The sequence below is a fragment of the Bactrocera neohumeralis genome, chromosome 6 (assembly GCF_024586455.1).
Source record: "Bactrocera neohumeralis isolate Rockhampton chromosome 6, APGP_CSIRO_Bneo_wtdbg2-racon-allhic-juicebox.fasta_v2, whole genome shotgun sequence".
Taxonomy (NCBI): domain Eukaryota; kingdom Metazoa; phylum Arthropoda; class Insecta; order Diptera; family Tephritidae; genus Bactrocera; species Bactrocera neohumeralis.
The window spans coordinates 28,284,775-28,305,469 of record NC_065923.1 but is presented as its reverse complement, the minus strand read 5'-3'; the positions used below and the strand labels follow the sequence as shown (position 1 = coordinate 28,305,469).

General features: G+C 32.4%; 1 protein-coding gene across 9 annotated transcripts in view; it reads right to left on the bottom strand.

Annotated features, from left to right (window-relative positions):
* LOC126763616 (G-protein coupled receptor Mth2-like) overlaps positions 1 to 19,771 on the bottom strand; it is a 61,061-nt gene extending 41,290 nt beyond the window's left edge. For 4 of the 9 annotated variants that reach the window (XM_050481285.1, XM_050481286.1, XM_050481288.1 and 1 more), the window contains exons 1-2: positions 19,512 to 19,770; positions 16,769 to 17,088 (exon numbers count right to left, since the gene is read on the bottom strand). The gene's annotated coding sequence lies outside the window, so the exon portion shown is untranslated. Of the gene's footprint in view, positions 1 to 16,768; positions 17,092 to 19,511 lie in introns of all 9 variants that reach the window. The other 5 variants (XM_050481281.1, XM_050481280.1, XM_050481282.1 and 2 more) reach the window with 5 other exon arrangements.
* Positions 19,772 to 20,695: the final 924 nt, after the last annotated feature.

The following is a 20,695-nucleotide window of genomic DNA, read 5'->3' as shown; positions in this document are numbered from 1 at the left end:
GTGAGCACGAAAAAAAAGTAGCCCAGTGAGAAATTGGAATTAAATCTAAGCAAATTTTATAAATAATTATTAGTATAATGAAAATTAACAAAATGTCTTTTAAGGATATTATTCCCTATTATCTTTAAAAGACTTGGAACATAAAAGGCATTGCATGGCACCAAAGGCATTTAGAGTCATAAAATATTTCTCGCAGGGCATATTTGGTTTTGCGCTATAGTCTTGCGTGATGTTAATTCGTTGCTGGCTCGACAACGACTGAACGACAGAGCGTAAGCGTACGTGTGAAGTTAGTTTGCACAATTGTGCTAAGAAATGCCGACCACTGGTCTACATTGCAAAACCAAATATGCCCTGCGAGAAATATTTTATGACTCTAAATGCCTTTGGTGCCATGCAATGCCTTTTATGTTCCAAGTCTTTTAAAGATAATAGGGAATAATATCCTTAAAAGACATTTTGTTAATTTTCATTATACTAATAATTATTTATAAAATTTGCTTAGATTTAATTCCAATTTCTCACTGGGCTTCTTTTTTTTCGTGCTCACCAACACAGTGACTGATCCTCTCATGCCGACCACTGATGTAAACCTAAATTCCGCTACGATTTCAATGGATTTTATACATTTTCGGGAAGTATAAAATAAAGTCATACTTTAACTTCAAGAAGAAAAACTTTGAGCATCCACATTTAGCTTATCACAAGCGATTTTCAATATGTCAAATTTAATGACAGTCGTAGATAAACATTTCTCAATTAAATGACATTGAATTTGACATAATAAAAACAACATATGAGAAAAAAATCCACAGGGTTAACTTCTTAACATAAGTATGATAATTAGGATTTGAGAGATATTTTCTCAGTAATAGCCTTGACAGACGGCAGCGTTAATCCGGATTAACTGCGCACTTAATCAGATCCAAATTTGTAGGTGACAGACAGCAGCTATGCGAGTTTGAAACTCTCATAAACAGCTCATTGTCCTTTTTATAATATTTTCAATGAAAATTGATAGAAGATAAACATTACGGTTGTTAGCCGACCAATTTTTACCAAACCATTTTTTATTACAAAAACATATCAACACATTATTTTTAAAACTGCATCATAACATAGAAGTTTTATTGATATTATATTGAGAATTTGATAAACAGCTGTCAGGGTTGCTTGTATTTCATTCACAATAGATGAAAATTGGCCATTTTTAACAATGTTGTCAACGAAAATCTCACAAACTCCCTAAAATTTTGAGAGTTATTTTTGGATTCAGCAACGAAGTTAGCTGTGGTAACTCCTGAATTAATCCCGAAAAATGCAATTAATCTGGTTTAACGCTGCCGTCTCTCAATGCTATAAGAGTAGCTAAATATAAACCCAGATTTGCGCTGAATAGTTTCATTTGACATCCATATCGAAAATAAAAATCCGTTAATATTTCTAAGTATAAGTACTTATATGTTATTATATACATATATAGTATTTATATATATATTTGTGTATAGCTCGACATTTTTCCCGTCATGCTTATTCTCTAGTACTAACTATAATGGTCAAATATTATATACAGTTTGTGTAATATAAGTGTATTTATAGATATCAATTCAATATAAATACAATATCATACTTAAGTACCACAGGGTGTCTGTGAAGTACTTCATACATTAATTGATGCCAAATGGACACTGATAACGGGAAATACTAGCCACATTAGACTGATTAGCTAATTTACGCTTAGTGGCGGTGTCAATATTTACACACACACAACCATAAAATTATGATGTGTTTGATTGTTGCCAATCCCAGGCGTCTAATATAATGTGTGATAACTTAGCACTTCACTAATGTGGCACGACCCAAGGATACTTATTAGCCAATATACGCCGTACATCTGTTCTCCACTTATGTTGGGGGTAGAAAATGGACAATTTAACAATTTTTATACCCTGCACAGTGTAAATTAAGTATGCCACGAAGTTTGTAAGAAGGAAACGTATGAGTTCATATAAAAATATATATATAAATGATCAGCGTGACTATGTATAAATGATCGATTTTGGCATGTACGTGTGTCTGAATATAAGCGAACTAGTCTCTTAGTTTTTGAGATATAGTTAGAAAATGTAGTAAAAGTCCTGTTCTGCCCAACAAGCAGCTCATTTATCGATACTACCTATATCGGACCACTATAGGATATAGCTGCCATACAAACTGAATAATCAAAAATCAATTCTTTCTTGGAAATACTTTAATTGTAAACGGTATTCTAGCCTCGGTGCAACCGTAGTCATCATTTCTTTCCGTTTGTTATATTTGTGAGTTTTTGAGTGTGTGTGTGTTTGTCGAATATATTTTTTATTTAACACTAGCTTCAAATGTAGTACAACGCAAACAAAGAACGCTAAATGAGCTCTTTTTTAAACCTTATGGTGACGTAAAAAGTTCGTATATATGTACATATATCAGATCGATATACATATGTACGTAAGGACATACATATATATTCTTTCATACACATCTATACTTACATAGTATATATGAAAGCCCGACTGAATATGTGCAATTAGGTAAGTGTATTCGCACATCACGCTGTATGTTATTGCCTCAAAGTGCCGTTACACATGGCACAACCGCTCTTTTAATGCATCTCAGGCCCTTTTTATACCCATGGTTGTTTTTGGTACCTAATTTCTAGATATTTTTCTTTAGAAAAGTTTTGTGACTAAATTTAATTTCTTCTCTAGCTTTGTTCGGTATATTTATGATGCCTCGATTTTTTCCCTATGACTCTGTTTAATATGCTATGGTGTTATTCCAACAAAAGCTCAAATGTTAAGATAGATTTAGAATAAGTGAAAATTTTCCCTCTAATCAATCAGAGCTGATGGTGCCCAGAGGGTAGGACGGAGAAATAGAGAGCGCTTTTCAGATGAATGTGTGTTAAGCACAGTAAAGCATTCTCCATGCATAATGATCTGGGCAACGGTTATAAGAGAGTTCTTTGAATGCGGAAAAAATACAAAAAAATATTTTGAAAGGAGTTATTCCCACAATAGGGGAGTTATGGGCAGTCAAACCGGATGTATAGTTTCAAAACGATTCCGCGCTTTGCCATCGAGCAACTTGTGTAAGTTAGACACATGTTTTCAATACCTTGAGATGATTCTAAGCATTTTCAAATGATTTTTATTGATATTTATATTGTGTTTGATATTTCAGATAATCAAATTTAAAAATGAAATGAGGATGAAGTCCTTGGATTGGTCAGCAAACAGCTCAGACCTGAACATTACTGAAAATGTGTGGTCTAGCGTAAAGCGCAAAGTCAGGGAAAAATACCTTAAAACACTGAATGACTTAAGGGGTCCCGGTGGTCTAGAACCCTCAAATTAAGGGTGTTTTCTGGATTTTTTTTAAGGGTTAAAAAAAGAGTAATCAATTTAAAATTTTTGCAGTTTATTTATACACTTATGTATGAAAACGACAAAAATATTTTTTTTGTTAAATAAAAAATTTTTTTAACAATAGATATTAAAAATGGCGTCCAAAAAAAGCTATCTTAAAAAATGACTCGCGGTGCCGTTGTTGATTTTGACTCTTCTGAACATCTGAAACATAAAAACCAAATAAATTATTAATCAGTAAGAGTACAGCTATCGCTGGGACTATAACCAAAAAAAATTTCGCGCTTTTGAAGTTCAGATTCTGAAAACTGCTATTTTTGGACCAGTTTTAGATCGAAAAAAATCGAAGTTCATAAAATTAAAATTTGATCGTAGTCCCAGCGATAGATATTGATCTTATAAACACCATATTAAAATTTCAAGTGATTCGGATGGATATTTTTTTTTCATCAACGGCACGTCGAAAAAAGTAGTTTTGAGATACATAAATGACGTACAAAGCATCCATTCATTGAGCCTCTCGACCGCGCGCTACCTGCTAAAACGGCTGTAGAAGCTAAAATAATGTGAATATCCTTCCAAAAATTTTACAGTATATTCTTAAAGGACTATACTTTCGAACTAACAAACAAAAAAAATCGATTTTTTGAAAATTCTAGACCACCGGGACGGACCCCTTAAGAAAAGTTATTGAGTATGTGTAAAAGAATAGCATTAGCCCAAACTACCTGAAAACGTTACACTTTTCAACGCCAAAACGAATAAAGAGCGTGCTTAATAAATAAGTGCAATATACACTCCCTCACAAAGCTCACAGAAAAACCGAGTAATAGGTAAACTTACAGCTATGATATTAAACAATTTAAGGAAAAATGGCATATTAGGGATGGAAGTCGGTAACTGTGTTGCTCAAACCACAGCTTTCGATTGTTTTGGTTACGGTTCGTTCTTAGTTTTATTGGGACTCATATAAATCGTTTGGTGGGTGTACACCATAAATACATCTACCATAGAGAAAATACTAAATTTTCTAATACCGAATGCTCGCTGATTCAGACAGTTTGCACAAACTTTGGACAAAGGATTTTTTTTTTATAGTAAATCTCTTAAAAAAATATTTTTCTGAAAATTCATTCTCCAAAACTAATAAAATAAATTCACTAGAAAAATATATTTCAAAGCCAATTCAACAAAATTGTTGCATTACTAAACCAGCAATATTATTTATCGGTCCATTCAGTACCTACAATTAGAAGCTCATTACGTTTTTATGTGTTTTTGTTTAATTTTTCAACACATTGCATTGCCTTCGAAGAATTTGAGCGAATTGCGAAGTATAAACAAATCAATTATGCTGCATGAACAGCGCGATCTCGAACAGATACACCCATACCCATAACCATACCCACATGAACTATACACTCTCTTCATTTCACAGTAGTTGACTGAAGAGTCTGCCGATCGTTCGGACGGGTTGTCAGACTACTGCTCCTCTTGTGCATGCGAAATAGCTAAATCACTTTGGCCAAATGGGCGATATCACAAAGCACCAGCCTCAGCGTTGATCGATCATCAGTGATCAATACCGCGGGCATTTCGGCGCGCCATTATGCACAAGTGTGCGAGGGTGAAGGTGTTGAAGTGCTCAGTGCAGTGTGATCACAGGTGGCCGCACACAATTTGCGTTAGCCAACGGCAGCTCTCGTGATCAGTGCGAATAGCTCGTGGACCAGACGTTTGCGGCTGCCACTTCAAGCACTTATGGGTGTATGTTAGACTAATAATGAGACTTGTAATGCTTTTTGTTTGTTCGCTGTTTCTTTGATTTTACTATTGTGTTTTCTTTAATGTTGTTTCGCGCATTTTTTTATATTTTTGTTCATATAAAAGCCCCGTTTGGAAGACGGGTATACATTGTATGGCGAATTAGTTGATTTATTTTGGTTTAAAGACGTAACATTTGGAAGTGATGTGCTGAAATTATTAAAATGAAACTCTTAATGATGTCACTGCCAGGAGGTGTGGAGGTGTAGTTGTCAAATCATTATACTTTCGCAAATTACCCAGCGAAATTTACCTGGCAATTCACATATTGTGTCATTTATACTGGTTTTACTTTCAAACCATCTTCAACTTCTTAGCGGATAAGCTAAATTGACATATCTGAAGTTCGAACATATAGCATGACGGGAATGATGAGGAACTTGTAGAGTTTGGTCTTTGTTCGTCGAGAGAGAACTTAACTTTTCAATTGCCTACTTAGTCCAAAGTAGCAACTGTTGACAAGAGTCATTCTGCGTTGGATTTCTAAACTGATATTATTATTGGCATCCAGCATCAACAGGTTTTAAGTTAGACGAAATTACCTACGACTTCGAAGTTATGACTATTAACAGTGATCTGCGAGCCAAGTCGCGCAGTGCGAGGACTGTTTGTTTGATGACAGGACATATTTCGTCTTGCCCTCGTTCACTACCAGACACATTTGCTTTGCTTCCTTATCCAGTCTGGAGAAAGCAGCACCAACGGCGCGACTGTTATGGCCAATGATATTAATATTATCGGCGTACGCCAGCAGCTACATACTGTTATAGAAGATTCTACCTTCTCCATTTAACTCTGCAGCTCGTATTACTTCTCTCATCAATCGATTAAAGAAGTTTCACGACAGGAAGTTTCCTTGTTTGAAGCCTCGCTTGGTATCGAACGGCTCGAAGAGGTCCTTCCAAATCCTGACGGAGCTTTTGGTGTTACTCAACGTCAGCTTACACAGCCGTATTAGCTTTGCAGGGATACCAGGTTCAGCCGTACCGTCATAGATGCAATTCTTTTTCATACTTTCGAAGGTGGCTTCAAAGTGAAATGTGGTGTGTCGATCTTTCTTTCAAGAGTCTTTTCCAAGAATTGGCTCATGGTGAATATCTGGTCGGTTGTTGATTTTCCAAGTGTAAAGCCACACTGATAAGGTCAAGTCAGTTTTGGTGGACCTTAGTCTTCCACACACTACGCTCAATAAGACATAATCTGCGATATTAATGAAGCTTATCCCACAGTAATTGGCACAGATTGTGGTGTCTCCCTTTTTATGGATTGAGCTGAGCACATTTAGGTTCCAATCGTCGAATATGCTTTCATCCGATCAGAGGAGCTGTTAGATGGATCTTGTCAGTTCTTCGCCGCCGTATTTGAATACCTCGACCGGCAATCCATCGGTCCCTGCCACTTTGTTGTTCTGCAGGCGGGTAATTGCTGTTCGAAACTCACCATAGTCAGGCAATGGAACATCTATTCCATCGTCATCGATTCGGGAAGCGGGTTCACCATCTCCGGGTGTTATGCTTTCACTGCCATTCATCAGGCTGGAGAAGTGTCTTTTCGCACGATATACGAAATATGTGGAAAAAAATCAAAACGATCGGATGATTTGTCTTCGAGTTACAAGTGCAGCCAGTTTGAAAACTAGAAAGTTGTAGCTCCAAAAATATTTTTTTTTTTTTTTTTATTCAAGTTAAATTTACAATCTGTCTTAATGTTAATAGACAATAAGTAAATGTGCTGTTAAGGTACAAACAAATTGTGAGTGTTACTTCATTAAGTGACCCTCTGTTTAGTGACAGTATAATAAAAATAAAAATAAAAATCCAAACTACATACATACTAATTTACATAATTATTTGCTATTTTCTTTATGTTAAAATAACATAATCATCACTAGTTTGTGCTAAAGTTATGTATTTACATTACGTGCATGCGTGCTGGTTTACAAGTTCAATATGTCTTTTCTTTTTAACCTTGTTGTAGTGGGTACCTGTAGTAATGCCACTGCTAAAGGATTGGGATGGATCTCTAACCTGATTTTGTATCTTTCACTAAACTTTTTTATTTCATCTTTCACTTTGCATATTTTTAAATCTCTGTGAATAGTATGATTTGAAACATACCATGGAGCTTTTGTAATTGACCTGAGAGTTTTTGATTGAACGCGCTGTATTATTTCAATATTTGAATTGCTTGCCGTGCCCCATATTTGTATCGCATAAGTCCAAATAGGTTTGATGATGGTTTTATAAATTAGCAGTTTATTTTCAAGAGAAAGAACAGATTTTTTACCCAGAAGCCAATAAAGACTTCTCAATTTAATATTAATTTGTTCTTTTTTCGCTTTTACATGATATTTCCAGGTAAGCCTTCTATCTATGTGTAACCCCTGTATTAAAAATTTTGATTGAAGGGCAATCACCTTTTCTTAGGGTAAAAGTAACATGGACAGATTTATCTGAATTGACTTTAATATTCCACCTCTTGAGCCAGTCTTCTAGTTGGAATAAGTAATTTTGTAGTATGTCAGAAGATTCTGAAGGTACTTTATTTGAAGTTAGGACTGCAGTGTCGTCAGCGAATCTTGCTATCGTAGCATCGTTGTTTTTTTGGATATCCGCTGTGAATATCGAATAAAGATATGGCCCTAAAACACTTCCCTGTGGAACGCCTGATTTTATTTTATACATACTTGAGTATTCATTTCCAACCCTGACATAAAATTGTCTATCTTTTAAATAAGATTTAATAAGAAAGAAAAAGGGAGCAGGTAAATTTTTCTTTAATTTGTAAAATAGCAGGCACATCAAGGAATACACCTGAACAATATTCTTTTTGCTCTAAAGCTGACCTTATTTTATTAAACACTCTATGGCATTGTTCAGGAGTTCCGTGGTGTCTGCGAAACCCGTACTGTTGGTCCGGAATTATATTTAAATTTTCCAATACCGGTATCAGTCTTCGTAAGAGAATTCTTTCGAATACCTTTGAGAAAGCGACCAGTAGACTTATGGGGCGATACGAACTAACTAAGTTTTCGGGTTTTTTTGGTTTAGCAATCATAATTATTTCTGCACATTTCCAGGCTGTAGGAAAGTGCTGAAGCCTTAGTATGGCATTGAATATAATTGTAAGAGCTCGCATGGACTTCTCCGTTAGGTGCTTTAGTACTGCGTGGTCTATTTGATCGTAGCCTGGGCTTTTTTTGTTGCTACATTTTGCCAGTTCCTCTTTCACTTCTGATAAAATAATACGCCTAATTGGAAAATCCATTTGGCATGGAGTATCCAAAAAGTGCATCACTTCCCTTTCATCAGATGCATTAATAAAATTAAATGGTGTGAATACTTCATTTAAGTACTTAGCAAACGCCTCTGCTTTATCCTCATCTGACCGATACCATGAATTGCTGGAGAATTGCTGGAGTCTTTTATTGGAACCTTTCTGGCTTTTGGGCGTTTGAGAAATTTTGTGGCATTCCACAGACATTCAGAGCGAGTTGCGTTAGGGCTAAGGTTGGTTAAAAAGGTTTCAAGGGAGTTGTTTTTTAATTGTTTAAGCCTTGTTTTTAAATATTTAGTAGCTCTGGTTAAAATTAATTTGTCACTTGGATTCCGGGTCCTTTGCCATATTTTCCTCAACGATCGTTTTTCCTTAATTAGGGTTTTGATTTCCGCAGGGATAAAGGTACTGTTTACTACAAAAGTATCTTGTGGAGTTGAGATAAAACCTGCTTCTACAATGACGTTGTTAAATTTTTCAACAAAGCCGTCTAATTGGTCAGTGTTTCTTAAGTTAACACTAAGATCAATATTATTGTCTAACCAGTAAGAAAATGATGGAATATTAGTACGTGGAGACACAATTTTTGGTTTATTTTGAAGAATTATGTATGTAAAATATTCATTTAAACTTTTTGTATGGTGTTGAAACATGCAAAGAATAAATATTTTTCTTTTTTTTGAATTTTTACAACAATTTAAAAGAACAATGTTTTTTGTAATAAAAAATTAAAAAAAAACACAAATAAAAAGAATTTCATATCTCTTTTTCAATAAACCGTTTTAAATACGGTACAATTGCTCCAAATTGCCATTGTTAGTGGTATACGATACTTTGCCCACTCAAACACATACATACATACATATGTATGTACGTACTCACATTTTACACAAATTTAAATCCCACACTATTATAAGCAATCACAGCTGCATTGTTTTCCCCGAAATATTTGCACTCCACTGTGACTGCTCATTTGTGCTTTCACCTTGAAATCTACAATACATACAAACACGGGCATACAAATACACATGCATACATACGCATTTATACAAACATGCACATGTGCACCCAACTAAACGGTTGTGTATGGGCTAATTGCTTATTGAGAGATTCATGGCAAAATGTACGGTAAATCAGCAGGCACACACACCCACACACGCAAAAATCCGCGTGGTGCAAACTCGCAATTTAACTTTTGACACTCTGTTTAGCTGCAATTAGTAAATAGAAAAGGTCTAATTTAAAGCGATAGCATTCGATTTGCCTCCACCGAAATCCACCGAAACGGTGAGCCAACGTGCGTTGGATTTTATTTATAATTTCGCTGATTTTGCTACTTTTCAACAATATTTACGAAGATCGGCTGGAATGCTATTGTTTATCTGGAATGTTTTTCCATATGTATAATATATACATACATACATATGTATATAAGCACTTATACATATGTATATGGTATTTGTGGTGCAAATAAATGATGAATAATGTTTCATTTTAATTGTAATTATTTCAAACATTTCGAGTAAGAATTCATGAAATTTGGTTACAAATTATTAATATGCGGGAAAAAATTCGTTAGCTCAGTTTGTTGTTTGTTTTTGTAGACTGCGAAACATCTGTTAATGATTCAGTGTCTTAAGGCGAATATCGAGCAAGCCACGCGAGAGATGACATCAGAAAACTTCAACAAGGCCTTTGAAAACTAGGTTAGCGGAATGTGTTACGGTGATGCCAATGAGGAATCCGTGGAAGCGAAAATATATACATATGTTCCAAAACAATACCGCGTTGCTCATTTTTTAAATAAACCATTATATATTGTGACAAAAAGCACCCGGAAATTACGGATATAATTAAATTGTCAGGGTAAATAATATTCCAAAAAATATTTTTCATATTTTTCTAAGTTGGTAGAACTCTTCTAATTACTACCTATGCCAAATATGAGGACGATCAGTCAACCAGTTTGTTTACAGCATCTGCTTAAGTCGGTACACCGCAGTAGTGTGTATCGATTTTTAAAATTGATAAAAATATGGGACAAAGAATTTGTCTCAAATTTTGTATTTATAACAAAATTTCTTGTGCGGAATCGTTGCGAATGTCGAAAAAGACCTACGGTGATTCAGTTTTATCAAAAACACAAGCCTACGAGTGGTACAAAGCATTCAAAGACGGTCGAGAGATCGTTGAAGACATGCATCGTTATGGACAACCTACGACCTCTTCAACTGTTGAAAATATTAAAAAAAGTAAAGGATATGGCGCTTGAAAATTGTCAAGCATTGAGAACTCGATATCTCGCGAGTCCGGTCGAATGATTTTGGTGGGTATTTTCGGTATGGAACGCGTTCTTGCTCGACTCGTTCCGATTGTGACTGAATTTAAAGCCAAAAACGCGTGATTCACCAGATTTGGCTCTGTGTGATTTTTTTCTTGTTCCCCAAACTGAAATTGTCGCTCTGTGGAACCCGTTTTCAGTCGATCGAAGAGATAAAACAAAATTCGCTGAAGAAGCTGAAGGCCACCCCAAAAAGTGCTTATGAAAAGAGTTTCGAGGACTAGAAAAATCGTTGGCGTAAGTTATTATATCTTGTGGAGATTACTTTAAAGACGACAAAATAAATATTGATGAAAAATTAAATATTTTGCGTTTTATTTGGAATTTCCGGGTACTTTTTGTCACGATATATGTATGTACGATACGTCTCTTAAAGAAATTATAACAATTTTTCTGAATATGTATTAACAGAATTTTAGGTGGCATATATTTTAGATCTGAAAATTTCTCTCATAAGCGAATGTCAATAAACGTTGCCTACATTTCGGATCAAATTAATACAAGTATATTGTTAAAGTGGTCAGATAACAGTCACTGTTAAGTGTTTCTAAACTATATTGATACAAAAAGCCTCAGATCAAACACTAAGTCAGAAAACAGTACATTTTTGTTATTTCTGTTTCCAACAGTCCACCTATAATTCCTTCTCAAATTTAAGTAAGTTGCTATCTTTATAAAATTGCTGTCTTCCTAAAATTATTTTGGTCATTGCCGGTTACAAACCCTATTATGGTATATTATTTCGAATCGTATTGTTTGAGGCATCGTGTTAGAACTTCAGAGTGCACTCTTTTTGTCTAGATTAGCTCCTAGAGAGTCCTTAACAGCTAGAATATTTTTTTTGTAGTTAAAGCAATCGTTATACTCATCGTAACGCCCTTAAGGTGAAGAAATAAGAGAGTTCCTGCCAATATAGATTTTAACTAATCGATATTCTCTAATTGAAGAATATAAAACTATAAAAAAGTCTTTAAAGATTTTTAACCTAAATTCAACCTTTAAAAGATCTTTAAAGGTTTTTAATCTGAACTAAACGAACCGAGCCGACTAACTGAATTTTCTGAGTGTCTGAATTTATTTCTCGATACTTCGCTGAGAAAATCAAGATTATGTCAAGGTGAAGGTGTTATATCGTAATCTACATCAAAGGTAGGCATGCCAATAGCTGAGTGATAAACTTCCAGTAACAGTAAAATTTGCCAAAGAGTCTGAGAAAGTAAGTTGAAAAACTAGTCTTGTATCCAAGAGGCATCAGATAATTCACACAAGTTCTCCATTTTGAATGATCATAAGAAGTTATATCCAATAGTTACTTTCAAAAAACTTATTTTTGTTCTACTTAAACGTATTTCGAATGTACATATATCCATATACACTTTGAAAATGAAATCAACATTTCATCGGTTAATAGACGAGCATAGATCCTGATAAATCAAAGAATTTGATAAAAGAAAAACAAAATGTCTCATTTTTACCACAAATTGTTTTGAAAAAATTAGTTGTAATCGAAAAAAATATCCTTCTATCAATGATGATCTCGTAATCCTACTTAGAAGAACTGGGAAAAATTTCAATAAGATCGCTTTGCTTAGAAACAATGTTTCAAGAAAATTATAATCAATTGAAGTAGCTGACCGATTTAGCCTGACGGGACGCTCTTCCAAAGATTATACCTTCTGTATTCCTATTGCGATTCCATTGAATTTTGGGAAAATATTCTAAACATATCATAGTTTAAAAAAAAAACAACGATTTTTTGAAATTTCAAAACCCACGTAATCCCTAAACTTACTAAAAATGCGATAACTCTCTGACGCCCCAAACATTTAAATTTCGGAGCACCGCTAACACTTAGGTCAATCCCCTAACCCCTAAACTTACTAAAAATGCGATAACTCTCTGACGCCCCAAATATTTAAATTTCGGGGCAACGCTAACTCCTACACATGCTTATCTTAGAAACTACTTAACCGATTTCAACCAAACTTGGTGATATTCTTCTGACATTCCTATGTTATAGTGTGAAAATGAGTGAAATCGGGCTACTACCACGCCTACATCCCGTACAACTCAATTTTAAAATTCATTTGATTCTTTCACTTTACAGTATACAAATCAGACATGACTGAAGCTATCAAAATGAAACTTTGCACAAAAAATGCTTTGAAGGCACTTCTTCTTATGCCCAAAAACTGTCGAATCGGAGTATAAGTTTTTAAGCAACCAGACACCAAATATGTGGAACCCAGTGCATATGCCTGTTTTTTTTTACCGAAAATATCGGTCAATATTAAAATATGATGAGAATGTTTTTCTGATAACAGCATACGCTTGTACCAAAATTGGATAGTCATTTTCACAGTCCCCACATATCTATCAATATTATGGAACTTCTGGTCAAATTTATACCGCATTTATCGGAAAATAATGAAATTCAAAAATAAATCTCTTTCGAATCTCTCTTATCTAAAACGTATAAAATAAGGCAATACTTTCCTTAGTCATCATATACCTAAAATTCCGATTTTCAAACATCCGTTTTATTTTATACCTGATATAGTGGCCAATCTGTGAGATTTCTTGATTTGCAATTTAGTCCTTATTTACTTGTTAAACTTATTTTTAAAAAATTTTTGAAGTAAAAGTTACTAGTGGGTTAAAAAATCAGGACTTCAAGATGCATACATTACAAACCACACTTTCACAATTTTAAAAGTAAAGTCGAGAGAAGTAAATGTTTCCAGAGACTTTCTCTGGAACCTTTAGCAAAGTCGTATTTATTTTGATTAGTCGTAAAATGATAGTTTAGTTTATATAACATAATTGTTTCCAAAGCACTAAATCAGTCATTAAAGATATTCGTTTTGTTTTCATGATAAATCTCGAATGATATAGAATCTTCGGAGAATATTTGCTAAAAATTATAAGTGAAAAAATTTAATAAAAAAGGAGAATTTTAAGCATAAAATCATTGTTATTTTATTTATAATATATTCCAATTTCATGGAAATGTTGTAATCGTGTTCTACGAAATGAATTATCAGTGAATTTATCGCCTCTCCTCACTCAACAGGTTTCATTTGGTAGGTGATTATTCTAATAATTTGAAATAAAGGTGCCACAATGCTCATAAAGTAAAATTTAAAAATAGAATTTATTGATGCTTGCAATAATTTTTCTCTCTTTTCCAATGAACTTCGCGTGAAATGCATAATTTTGCATACAAAATACCTTATTTAATCGGTTTGGAAAAAATGCAATCGAACTGCAATCAAAAGTAATAATTACGGTTTGTAAAAAGTGGACCCACCGGTTGCGCTTTTGCCTCACAAAGTAGAATCCAGGGGAAAAACGTGAATTAATTTGAAAAAAAATAAAACGAAAACCAACAGACATGATACAGGCAAATCAACGCAAACATATGTATAGTAGGGTTGCATTTTTATTATTTGCGTGACTATATAGTATTTCGATAAGTGAACTTGATGCACGAATAGCTGCAGTATGTTGGCATAAAATTGGAATATAAAATTAAATTTTTTTGATTCTTTAATTAAATTTAAGGCGTAGTTTTTCTGGAGAATAATTTCATGCATTTTTATTAGCTTCTAAGTTGTATAAGATATTTTCAAGTGTTCAAATATTATGCCAGAAATTAATTCTAAATTCGTAAACAAAAAAAATTATGTTTATACTTTTACTAAAGTCCATTTAGTGTATTATTCTTTGACTCAGCGCTATATAAATATATTTTTAAACTATTTTCACCAAGAAATAAATATTTGTTATTTATATTGTCTAAATCTGTATTTATTTATCTTTTCTTCCATTGTTTATTGTTCACATTTTAATGCCAAGTCACTGTAAAATAGAAACACCGCAGTTCCTTATTGCAAAGAGTAGCGAAATTTCAATTAGAAACACGTACGAGCTGTTCACGTTCACCGCTGATTTTTTATTCTATTACTTAACATCAACAACAACAAATAAATTAAGTAAAAAGTTTTGTTTCCATTACGCCGGGTAAACATTAACTAATAAAACTAATAAAATGAGAGAACTTATTTGCTGCAAAAAAAAATTTAATAATTCGGAAAAGTAAATAAAAGCATTAGCAGATTTTGAAACTGAAATATTTTAGAAAAAAAAATTATTTCGGAAATTTTTAAAACACATTCAGTTATCAAGTTATAGGGTGATCAATTTCGAGGTTTCCTACTTTTCTAAAGAAAAAACTCCGAATTCAATGGGGAATGTTTCTTATCATTCGAAGGAACATTCTTTGGCACTTATTCTTTGAAAATTGTCTCTTCAAATTTTAATCGGAAATGTTGGCCGCGTCTACGTCTCAGATAGTCCATGAGTTGAGTCCAATTTTCGATGACTCGTTCGAGCATTTCGACTGGTAACAGCCGAATGACAACGCGTGTTTTGCTTCAAGACCTGAATCGCGAAATTGTCCGCATAGACTTTAGACTTAATTAATTTTAATTAGTATAAGAAACAAGGAACCACTTCAAAGCAAAACCAGTATGAAAGAGCTAAGTTCGAGTATATCGCAACTGTACATTTCATATTCTTGCAACTTCCAAGGATCGAAAACAGGAAAATACCTACATGTTCATATAGTGCTATGTTCGTATATGGGGTTGATGGCAGTTTAGCCCGATTATTACAATTTTAGGCACAAAGCCTGTCACAAAGATGAACCGTTATTAGTAAAACACTCTCTCAAACCACCACCACCTTGCAGAAGAAGAACTCGAGTTTTCATCGAAATTTCAGCGGTGCCATCATCCAATCTTGACCTAAAAAGTACTTTCGTATCATCCCTGCTATAAAATTGTATGTTTTAATCTTTAACTTTTTGAAAGCGACTTTAAGAAGACGTTTTTCGGATATCGTATGTCATTGATTTTCGAAAATTTAACACCTTCTAATGTGAAATCGTGATCTCGGCGACATTTGGTTTCAACAAAACGGCGCCACTTCCAACACATCGCATCAATCAATGGGTTTATTGAGAGAATTCATCGGTGTGGAGATAATTTCACGTTTTGGCCCAGTCAATTAGCCACCAAGATCGTATGAAATCACACCGTTAGACTTTTTCCTGTGGGGATATATAAAGTCTAAACTCTATGCCGACAATCCCGCTTCGATTCAGACCTAGAAGCAAAACATCACGCGTACCATTCGCCAGTTACCAGTCGAAATACGCGAACAAGTCATCGAAAATTAGACACAATGGATGGAGATGTCGATCTGAAATTTGGGACAAGTCCTTTTCTTACCACTATAGGATATAGCTTCCATACAAACTTATGGATCAAACTCAGGTGCCTGTATGGAACTATTTTATTTCACGAAATACGGCATGGATTATTGTTCAAAGCAATTTTACCATGTACCAATGTATTGTTTATATCGGACTACTATAGCATATATGTAGCTAACCGTTGAAGATCCAATTTTTGTACGGAAAACGTTTCGTTTTAGAAGATATCTTCACAAAATTTGATATACTATAGATTACTATCCAAAAAAAATTTTTCAGATTGAATCACTATGACATATACATACAGGTAGCTGCAATTCAAGCTGACTGATGATCGAATTCAATAAAGAGGGTGAAGATGAAGGTAGTTATAGGGATTAAATTCCATTAAAAAAATGAAGCAAAAATAGAATGTTATTGACAGAAATTATTATTATTTCCATACAAATACATATCTCAAACTTTCAACAACTTTTTTCATATCCCAAAATAGTTTTTCAAAGCTACCGTAGCGCCTTTCTCACGCCTTCCAGAACTGGCTACCACGTTTATTTACTATGCATTCACTGACCTTATTGTTATCAGCATGGCTGTTGCTGTTGCTTTGTGAAATTTTCTTGCGAAGTTCAATTTTGCACTTACCTGTAGTACCCTTCAGCCCTATCGGACTGTCTCTCTCTCCGGGTTTGTTTGCGTGGACAAGCTTTTTCCGCTCGCTGTGCTTGGTGTTATCTTCGTTTAGCCTTTTAACTTTTCATTATTTCTATTTTGCAGCACTCGATCGTTATCTTAAGTATATTTATTTTCGTATATATGTATGTATGTTTATGTGCTTTTCTTTATCTTTCGCTTTAGTAAACTTCTTCACCTTCTTTTTTTGTGCTTTTGAATGCGACAACTTTATTTTGTTTACTTCAACTTCGAACGGAGCGATCAGGCCTTTAATAACAACCGTGAAAACACTACTCAAAAACAACAAATACAATGAAAACAACAATTATACAATTAAGCCAAGCCAAGTATGTGTCATCCAGGTGCAAACACGATTTTTTTTGTTTTTGTCTTTAGGTTTTTTTGGATGTCGGTATGTGCTTAAGCAGTGTTTTGTATATAAAATGTGCACGTATTTGCCTTAAGTAAATATGTATTGCAAATATTATACATATGTACATATGTACGTTTGTAGGTACTTCACAATCATTGACGTTTAGGCGGAGGTGTGCGCGGAGCGTGTGTGGTCACTATTTGTCAAACAAAATTTTGTGTGGCTGTGCGTCGGTACATAAGGTATATATACATACATATATGTAGGTATGTATGTGTGTTTGTATGTATGTATATATGGTTTGGCTGTGTCATTGCTTGTGCTGCGGATCAAATTATTAATTTTTATTTGCCTAACTTCCGCGCTGTTTGTTATTTATACTTGTTTGTTGTTGTTATTGTTGTAACAAGTGAAAGAAATCGAATTATTTCAACCCACAAGCATTGAATGTGCCAATTATTTTGATTTGCTTACATAATGTATATACGAATGGGGCACAATTGATAAAAATGTTTTTTGTGCATTGCAAATTAAAATTTGGATTTTTTATTCAGAAAAAATTATTTAAAAAAATATATTTAATTTTTTACTGTGTCTATTTATAAATTTTTAATATATGTATATATTTTTAATTTTTTATTAATAGATATTAATTTAATTTTGTTTTCAAGTAATTTTTATTATATAATTAATATTTTTATTTTTTGTATTCTTCTCAATAAATTTTAATTTCTTTTCACTTTAGTTATTTTTTTGTAGTTACGATTTTAAATTCATTAATCAATTTTTTTTTACACATTTAAATTTAATTTTCTTTTCAATAATATTAATTATTAATTTTTTTAGTTTTTTTATATATTATAAGAATGCATTTTAAATTAATTTTTACATTTAATTGTTTAAATTTATGTGAATTATGCATATGTACGTCTTTTATAAATCTCTCATTAATTTATAATTTTATTTTTATCAGTTTCTAGAATTAACTAAATTTAAAAACAAAGTTTTTTAAAATTAATTTTAATTTCTACTTAATAAATTTTTTTAATTAACAATTTTTTTATTTATTTTATTTATTTTACATCAATAAACGATTTATTTGAATTTTTTATATACATACATATATACATTTTATATTTTTTTTGATATTAAAATTTATTAATTTTTTTCAAATATTTATTATAATTTATTTTACTTTAATTTCTTTTCAAAAAATTTAATTTTTTTGTATTTTTGTTTTAATACATACATATGTACATATGTATGTATATAGAATTTTTGTCAAAAAATTTATTTTTAACAATCAATTTTAATTTAATTTTCTTTAAAAAAATATTTTTTTTTTATATTTATTTTATTTTTTTTATTTTTGTTTTTAAATTATTTATTTATTTTTTTATAATTCTATTTTAAAATATAGAATTTTTTATATGTTTTCAATAATACATTTTAAATTAATTTCTTAAAAAATTATTATATATTTCTAAATGTTTTTTAAAATTTATTTTTAATAATCAATTTTAATATTTTCTTTTAAAATCATTTTTTTAAATTATACTCAATTTTTGTTTTTAATTTTTTTTATATCTTTTTACTAAAAATTTTTGATTTAATTTTTTTTTCAGATAATATTTTTATATATGTTAAAGTTTGTAATCATTTTTTTATCAATAAATATAAATTTATTTTTTTTCTAATTAATTTTTAAATTAAAAAGAAAAATTATAAATTCTTATTAATAAATTTATTTAAGATCTTTTTTAATAAAATTTACAAAATTATTTCATGTTTTTAATGACACTTTTTAATTTAATTAATTTTTTCAAATTAATTTTAAATAATACATTTTTTTTTAACATTTTAATTTAATTTTCCTTTTAATTATTTTCGAAACTGTTCTATGTTTTTTTTAAGATTTTTACATGATTTTTATTAATAAATTTGAATTTAATTTCTTTTCAAATAATTTTAAAAATTTATTAAAATTTTATTTAAATTCTTTAAGTATGTTTATCATAAATATGAGTTTAATTTAATTCTGATTAGATTTTAAAATTAAAAAAAAATTTATAAATTCAATTTAATGTTTTTTAAATAATTTTTAAATTTAATATTTTTTTATAAATTTTGATTACACATTTTATTTTTTTAATTTTTAATTGTAAAGGTAATAATTTGCTTTTCGAAATATTTAATTTATTTTGGTTTTTAATTATATTTTTATAATACATAATTTTTATTTATTCTTCTTTGTTGTATTCAAAAAATGTCACCATTGAGCAATTAAAAAATCCCGAAATGAAATTTAAGATTTACAAATATGTGCTCCACTCTGACTACCTTTATTTTTGTTGTTTTTTATTTCTTTATTTTTTCCACTTTTATCACTCGTCTTCACTAATTACACACTTGCAAATAAGCAGCCGGTATTTTAGTGCAAATGATAGGCGTTTATTCAACCGGTTTCTCGCGCAATTTGAACGTCTTTACGTTTTGTTATTATAATTTCACCGCTTTGCTTTTGTTCTTGCTTGTCAATCGCGCCAACAACCGCGCACATCAACGTTTCGTAGTGAACTGAAGCGTCCAACAAAGTCACTATCAATTGGAGGCCACTAAAATTCCCAACGATGAGTGCCCATTGTGATGGAGCGACATCGTGTCATTGCCTAGTGCTTCCCTGCGCTCATCAACGCTCGCTGCTGGTCAACGCTAACTATGTGCTATGAATTGCCCTAAGTCGTTATCATGCTTGGCAATATTGCCTTTGTGCACGGTTGGCGATTGCTGGGTTAATGGTGTGATTGCAAATCATTCGCCGCGTTTGTGGTGAGTTACAGTTGTGTAGTGGTGAAAAGCAAAGCAAAAGCGGCGAAGCAGCGTTTGAGGCGCAGCAGTGTTTGGTTTTTGTTTTATTCGGAAACTGCAATAAAATTGATTTAAATATTCAGGAGAATCACGGTGACACAGCTATTGAGACCACTTGTGCGTAGAGATTTGAAATCAAAAACAATTAATTGAAAAGGAAAATGTTCTAGATCCTAAAATATAAGAGCCTATGACCATTATTTGTTCTCTCTATTTATTTTTGGATTTCCAGGATCAGTTCAAATTCATTGCCAAAGTCACTATTTGGGCTTTGATCCATTAATTCAACATCTGAGTGGTCAAAAAAACTTGTATTTGTACTAAGAGTTCTTCAACATCCGCTATTTGTATGGACATTTCTGCCAAGTTCAGATCCTTTCGCTTTGTTTAATGAGGAAAATCCTGTTATCCAGGAAGAGAGGCAACCAGCACTTTCGAAGTGCAGCAATATTTCGTACTGTGGTGAAGAACATGTAAACACGGTCCAAACGTTTTTTGACGTTTGAACCATTGAATACAGTGCTTGGAGGTCGGAGGCCAGCTAAAGAAAGCTCTTTAACCTTGAATTGGCAATTTCTGTCTTGGCAAAAGTAGACTCTAACTGATCAATAGGAATTGAAGCTTTGTCTATATGCAGTAATTCTGCAAGTTTTGAG